Raw genomic sequence first — 8,606 nt, 5'->3', positions numbered from 1 at the left:
GAGAATCTTTCAATGTTTTCTAGTTGCATGTTTTATTTGATAATTTTCAACAAAAAAATATCTCTATGTTTGATAATTGAAAGACTTCTGAGTTAGTTCTTGGAGAACCTTTCAAATGATGGTTAGTTGAAAGCTCACTTTGTTAGTTCTCAAAGTATCTTTCGATAATTGTATTTGAAAGTTGTCTCTGTCAATTATCGGAGAATCTTTCAATGTTTTCTAGTTGCATGTTTTATTTGTTAAATGTAAACAAACAAAAATCTTGTCATACTCGCTAACTGAAAGACTTCTTTGTTAGTTCTCAGAGAACCTTTCAAATGACAGTTAGTTGAAAGTTCACTTTGTTAGTTCTCAAAGGATCTTTTGATAATTGTTAGTTGAAAGTTGTCTCTGCTGATTCTCAGAGATCTTTCAATGTTTTCTAGTTGGAATCTTTACTTTTTTAAATAAAAAATTTATAAAAAAAAACTACATTCTTACTCGCTAGTTGAAAGTCTTCTCAATTAGGTCTCAGAAAACCTTTTGAATGACGGTTAGTTGAAAGTTCACTTCGTTAGATCTCAAAGGATCTTTTGATAACTGTTAATTGAAAGTTTCCCATGTTAATTCTCGGAGAATCTTTCAGTACTTGTTAGTTGAACACTTTCTTTGTTAAGTCTCAAGGAATCCTTTCGATGACCGTTGGTTAAAAGTTTACTCTGTTAGTTCTCAAAGAATCTTTCGGTGATTAGTAATTAAAAGTCTTATTTGTTATGTCCCAAGGAACTTTTCAACTGTCATTTCTTTGCAAAGTTTTTCATTGACGGTGAAACCCTAATTAGAATATGGAGGCAACCCCTTTATATCCCCAAAAAGGTTAACCCTTCATAAATTTACCCATCTCATCACCATTTTTGGACAAATTTTGGGTCTTTTCGTATTTAATTATATTCCACCAGGAAGGTATGAAAACCCTGGCAATTCATACTCCTTGATTTAAGGCAATTAAATAGGGGCAACTGTCATACCCTAATTTTACCATACTATTCACTCTCAATCCATTTGTATTACATGCATCACCTTTTCAACTTAATTAATCTGAGTCACCATAAGAGACATTAATAAGTACATGTGCACTTCAAATACAAAGTCCATTTGATCAATTTAATCTCATATTTTAATTTCATTTTTCATTTTTAGAACTCTAGGGTCATGATAGAAAAATAAATAGAAAAAGCCCATTAGTTTTATTTTATCCGTTTGCCATTTTTCATCCTATCTCTTTATTACACATTTTAATTTTTAATTTTGAGGTCATATTTAAAAAATAAATAAATAAAGGAGGTCCATTGGTTCATTTTATTTTATGTAATTTCCATGTCACTTTGTATATCACAAAATACAAACAAAATGAACTATTTGGTTAATTATCATCATTTTATTTTTATCTTAGACCATATTAATAAATCATTTGAGTCATGTCCATGATTATTCCATCATCATCATCTCATCATCAATCAAATTGGATTCTTTAACCATTTTACCACATCACTATTTCATTCAAAATCATACCATATTTTTATGTACCATTATTCATCACAAGACAAAAGGGAATTTATTTAAAAAAATGAAATTCAAAGTTCCTTACAAATAAATATATTTGTTTTATTAGTCATTCCATATCATGAATAAACATACTACATTATCACCATTATTTGAGAGAAAGAGTGAAAAAAATTAAAATAAAAACAAATTAAGGTTTGCATTAACATCCATCCAACAAGTTATTTTTAAAGAACCTTGCTTCAAATCAAAGCTTCAGCATATAGTTCAACATACTGATGAGTCATCATGAGGGGGAAGCATTCACATTGGGTCAAACAGTCACCTAAAGATCAAATTTTCACCCACCTAAACAAGTGAGAGAGACACCACATAATCACTCAAAACCTTAAAGTGATAGGTGTATGAGTTCTCTTACTTATAAAGTGATCAACCTCCATTTTTCTAAGAAACATGGGACTTAAAACTCACACCTGCTTCTCCACATAACTCACACTTGTTTCTCAATAATTTTCCCCTCAAGTATGAGTCCATCCACTATACTCCCTCTCAAGTGAAAGCTCTTTCATTCGCATGTTTGTACCGCCGTTAGGAGACACCCTTATCTTGTCATGGACACTTCGACAGACCGGTTACCTGACCACCATGTCTGGAAGACTTTCAGTACAAGGAGTCGGTCGCTTACTCGAATCGAACTCTGATACCACTAATGGGTCATCATGAAGAGGAAGCATTTGCATTTGGTCAATCACTCACCTAAATATCAAAGACTCGTCCAAACAAGTGAGAGACACACCATATATTCAGCAAAAATCTTAAGGTGATAGGTGAATGAGTCCTCTTACTTATAAAGTGCTCAACCTCAACTTTTCTAAGTAATGTGGGGCTTAGAAATCACACTTGTTTCTCCATATAACTCACACTTTTTCTCAACATGTACATCATATCCATACATAAAGTAAGGACAAAGTTGAACCAAAAACTGAACTCAACAACAAATCATGAAGCAGCCTAATTCATAACACTACTTCTAAAAAAATTAAAAAGTTAGCACTCAAGCAAGAAAGAATCATTAAACCTAATTCACTCCTTACCCCTCTTATGTTGCATCTGAAACTTACATAATTATTCATAATTCAGACACCCCAAGAAATTTGATGTGAGGGGATAAAGTGTTGGTGTAAGCCCTAGAGGCCACTACTTTTGGTACTTGTATCAGAGTTATTTATTAATAATAAAAGGCTTTTTCTTTATTACGTTTGTTTAATAAAGTCCCTAGAATAGCTAGTTCGTTTAATGTATCAAGTGTGACTTAATCATGAGATCACATTAAACATAAGGACATTATTCTTAAAGTATCCGTAGTTGAGCTTTATTGTGAAGTGGGATAACATTAAAACATTAAGACTATTATGTATATAGACTGATGATCACGTCTCATGGATCGTGGCTAAGGAATTATCAAGTCTTAAACATAGGTATGAAAATTAAGAGTAATATTTATACTGGATTGACCCGCTATGAGAATACTATATAGAATGTTATGCAAAATGTCATAAGTTATTCTCATGGTGATAATGGTGTATACCACCCTTCGACCTGAAACCACTATGGACCCTAGATGTAGAGTCGAGTGCCTTTTTGCTGATCAAACATTGTCCGTAACTGGATGACAATAAAGACAGTTGATGGGTACTCCACAAAGCATGTTGAGGGACATAAGTGACCTAGATGGAATTTGCCCATCCTACATAATAGGATAAATGTGTATGGGCCCAATATTGAACTGGACAAGGATGACACGGTCTATGCCTTGTGTTCAATATAGACACAAGGGCAAAAGGGTAATTGTACACATAAGTATTATCACAAAAGGATTTGTCAAATCACATGACATTTTCGTGTCTTGGGTAGCAGTGATGTGTTGCTAGATACCGCTCACTATTTATTATGTTAAATACATGATTTAATATAATTGTCAATGCCACGGAAACGTACAGGGTCACACACAAAAGGACGAATTGATGAGAGATAGAGTAACTAAGGTACATCGTAAGGTACAGTGCACTTAAGTGAGTTATAGAACATCATAAGGTACGGTGTACTTAAGTAGAATACGAAATATGGTAAGGTACCACACGCTTAAGTGATTTTGGCATATTATAAGATATGGGCAACATACACTTAAGTGGGATTTTTAGCTTGCAGCCCACATAAGTGGTTCTATAAATAAAACCCTTGTGCAGAAGCATTTGTGTAGTTGCAATTTCGTTTATCTCTCTCTCTCTCTCTCACACAAATCCTTCATTCATAGCAGCTAGCACTGAGATTGAAGGAATCCGTTCGTGTGGACTGAGTAGAGGCGTTGTCATCGTTCAACGTTCGTGATCGCTCTGTAGATCTGCATCAAAGGTTACAATCGCCACAAGAGGTAACGATTCTATCACTGATCATGCCCATTCGCAAGGATCACTAAAGGAGAAATTTTTTAAACTCCACTGCATTTTGGATCGCTCTTCTCCTTCAGTGGTATCAGAGCCACTTACGAAACCATGCATCTGATAGCTGTTTATTTTCTGTATTTTGTGTATGAATATGATTAAAAGACAGAATGAATCAAAGAATAAACGAGTAATTAAATTTGGAATCATGTGTGTACGATTTGGATGATTGATGTTGACTATGCTTCAAAATCCGATGTTAGTATGGTGAAGCAGCGATACATCGATCGTCCATAGGTTGCGCAATTGAGTTCGATCAAGTTATATATATGATTTTAAGTAATCCTGATGCAAAATACGATATATATGATATACTATTTCTGCTTTGTTCATTCAAACACTTAATGGTTGTTTTCCTTTGAGCGATCAATGGTCATTTGTGTCTTGATCCGACATTAGTATGGTGAAGCAATGACGTGTTGATCAATCATACTGAATTAACAATCGAGGTGTGTTTGATGGTCTGAAATTGGTGCATTAGGGTTAATGACGGCACAAGGGTTGTGTTGTCAAAGAGTTATGCGATTAGGGTTGTGACTGCGCAAGAGTTGTGCTTTAAAGTATCAAGTGTTAATGCGAAAAACGACGTCGAAATTTAATTTGGTTTTAATTAATTAATAGAATTTAAATTAATAATAATAATGTGTTTATTATTATTGTCTTGTGGTGATCGATTATGGCCTTAGTTTTCCTTTATTTTGTTTTGGGATTTTAAAATACGACCTGCGTGTCTTGTCTCTCTTTTAATCTCTTAATGTAATTTCTTTTCTCATCTCACTCCCTCGTATGTAAAACGAGTTTCTTTTATGTAATGTAATGTTATGAAAAAAGAGAAGAATACAATATCAAAGGAGGACAACCTTGAAGATCTTGCTTGGAGAAGCTTAGATTGTTATTAGGTTAGCTTAGGTTCTCTCATTGGCTTGGGAGAACAATTGTGCTAGGGGCCATAATTGTTTCATTATGTATGTTGATGCATGTGAATGTATGTTGATGCATATGAGAGACGATTTATATGATAAATAAGCCGGTGAGATCAGAATAATTGCAAATTCCCTCAAATTAAATATTAAGTTTATGTTTTCCAAGTTTTAGCACTCATCAAGACTAGTATCGGATAATGTAGGTTTCGCCTACGCGAGGTGCATGTTCTATATTAGTAAGGTGCGATGGGATGATTGTAATATCCAATTGCTAAAATAATGGGTCAAACTTAACTAAATAAATTATAATAAGATTATATATGTTTAGAAGCGAGAGTTGGAAATGATCCATGTAATGGATTGGAATAAGGAGTTATTCACCCAACTAAAATATTCGAGAGTTGTATTATATATAATTGGAAGGGGTTCCTACCTAAATAACCTAGTTTTTTGTAATCCGCCTACGCGGACTTAAAACAAAGTGAAATGTGGATCTCGACCCATTAGAAAATCTTCCAATGGGATTTTCCGAATCAAATGGTGAGGGTCATTTGTTTTGAGTAAAATAGTGGGAGCATATTTAATTAAAGGCTTAATTAAATATGTTATTGATACTTATATTTTCATTATTTTCATGTAGATTACCATGACAACAAACACCTCTAACAACACTTTGCGATCAATCCTTGACAAGGAAAATTTGTCTGGGACAAATTTTCTGGATTGGCACTGAAATTTGATGATTGTCCTCAAACATGATAGAAAGTTGTATGTCTTGGAGAAACCTGTTCCTGAAGAGGAACCTCCTAGTTCTGCACCTAAGGCAAAAAGAGATGCTTATAAGAAGCATGTCGATGATGCTAATGAAACTGCTTGACTCATGCTAGCTACCATGAACTCAGAGTTGCAAAAGCAACATGAGAATATGGCATCCTTCGATATGATCGAACACCTGAAGATGCCCTATCAAGAGAAAACAAGGCATGAAAGGTTTGAAGTTTCAAAAGCCCTTTTTCAAGGCAAGTTTGCTGAGGGGGGCCCTGTAGGTCCCCATGTGCTCAAGATGATTGGGTATGTGGAGAACCTTGAGAGATTGGGTTTTCCCCTCGGAAAGGAACTTGCGACTAATTTGATCTTGCAATCGTTGTCAGATAGATTCAGTCAATTTGTCCTTAATTTCAATATGAATGATATGGACAAATCTCTTCCTAAACTGCTAGCCATGTTAAGAACTGCTGAGCAGAATCTGAAGTCAAAAGGGAAGTCCATTCTGATGATCAGAAATGGAAAGAGACAGAACAAAAGACCCACCAAGCAGGGTGATAAAGGGAAAGGCAAGGAAGTTGTCAAACCCAAACCCACTATTGCTTCTTTGAAGCCTAGTGGAGGCATAGCAAAGGAAGGCGCCTACTTCCATTGCGGTAAGACCGGACACTGGAAGAGAAACTGCCCAAAGTACCTGGAAGATAAGAAGAATGGAGTAGAGACTTCAACTTCAGGTATTTTTGTTATTGAAATTAATTTATCTACTTCTGCATCATGGGTATTAGATACTGGATGCGGTTCTCACATTTGTACCAATGTGCAGGGGCTAAAAAGGAGTAGAGATTTGGCAAAAGGTGAAGCTGACCTACGAGTTGGCAATGGAGCAAAGGTTGTTGCTTTAGCAGTAGGAACTTATGTATTGACTTTACCTAGTGGTTTAATAATTCAGTTAGAGAACTGTTATTATGTACCTGCAATTACCAAGAATATTATTTCCGTTTCTTGTTTGGACAAGTTTGGTTTTTTATTTATAATAAAGAACAATTGTTGCTCAGTTTATTTGAATGATATATTCTATGCTACTGCACAAATGAACAATGGACTATATGTCCTTGATCTTGAAATGCCTATTTATAATGTTAATACTAAAAGGATAAAACCTAATGAGTTAAATCCAACTTACCTTTGGCATTGCCGATTAGGCCACATAAATGAGAAACGCATTTCCAAACTCCATAAAGATGGACTCTTGGACTCTTTTGATTATGAATCATATGAGACATGCAGATCTTGTTTAATTGGAAAGATGACAAAGTCTCCATTCACAGGAAAAGGTGAAAGAGCTAATGATCTTTTGGCCTTCATACATACTGATGCATGTGGACCACTAATGATTTTAGTAGATATGGTTATGTGTATTTAATGAAACACAAATCAGAGTCCTTTGAAAAATTCAAGGAATTTAGGAATGAAGTAAAAAACCAACTAGGTAAGAATATTAAAACTCTTCGATTAGATCGAGGTGGTGAGTATTTAAGCCTAGAGTTTGATGATCATCTGAAAGAGTGTGGGATCCTATCCCAACTTACTCCTCCTGGAACACCTCAATGGAACGGTGTATCTGAGAGAAGAAATCGAACTTTGTTAGACATGGTCTGATCCATGATGAGTCACGCCGATCTTCCAAAATCCTTTTGGGGACATGCACTATTGACAACAACTTACACACTTAACAGTGGTCCATCCAAAAAGGTTGAGAAGACACCATATGAGATATGAAGTGGTAAGAAACCACATATTTCTTACATGAAGATTTGGGGTTGCGAAGTTTATGTGAAATGACAAATTTCAACTAAGCTTGAGCCCAAATCTGACAAATGCTTATTTGTGGGGTATCCTAAAGAAACAAGAGGGTATTACTTCTACAATCCTTCTGAGGGCAAAGTGTTTGTCGCTCGAACTGGAGTTTTCCTAGAAAAGGATTTTATTTCCAAAGGAATAAGTGGGAGGAAAGTAGAGCTTGAAGAAATTCAAGAATCACAAAGCATTGATACACCTATGGAGGAATTAGAGCAGGAAACACAAGTAGTTGTGGAAGAGCAACCTGCTCAAGTAGAACAAGACCACCGTAGGTCAAGCAGGATACGTCACCTACCTAAGAGATATGGGTATCTCATAACTAATCAAGGTGATGTATTACTCATGGATCAAGATGAGCCTGTGACCTACCAAGAGGCCATAACTGGTCCCGAGTTTGAGAAGTAGCTACAAGCCATGAAATCTGAAATGGATTCCATGTATACAAACCAAGTTTGGACCTTGGTAGAGCCCCCTGTAGGAGTTAACCCTATAGAATGCAAGTGGGCCTTCAAAAAGAAGACTGACATGGATGGTAAGGTACATACCTATAAAGCAAGACTGGTTGCAAAAGGATATAAACAAATTCATGGGGTTGACTATGGTGAAACCTTTTCACCAGTTGCAATGCTTAAATCTGTTCGGATTTTACTTGATATCGCTGCATATCATGATTATGAAATATGGCAGATGGATGTCAAAACTGCTTTCCTTAATGGGAATCTTCTTGAGGATGTGTACATGACACAGCCTGAAGGGTTTGACATACCAGAAGAAGCCCAAAAGATATGTAAGTTAGAAAGGTCAATTTATGGATTGAAGCAAGCTTCCAGAAGTTGGAATCTTCGTTTTGATGAAACAGTAAAATAATTTGGATTCATCAAGAACGAAGATGAGCCTTGTATCTACAAGAAGGTTAGTGGGAGCATGATCATTTTCCTGGTATTATATGTAGATGACATATTACTCATTGGAAACGATGTCCATACCCTACAACAAGTAAAGTCTTGGTTAGGGA

The sequence above is a fragment of the Lathyrus oleraceus genome, chromosome 3 (assembly GCF_024323335.1).
Source record: "Lathyrus oleraceus cultivar Zhongwan6 chromosome 3, CAAS_Psat_ZW6_1.0, whole genome shotgun sequence".
NCBI lineage: Eukaryota > Viridiplantae > Streptophyta > Magnoliopsida > Fabales > Fabaceae > Lathyrus > Lathyrus oleraceus.
Note: the sequence above shows the minus strand (reverse complement) of the source record.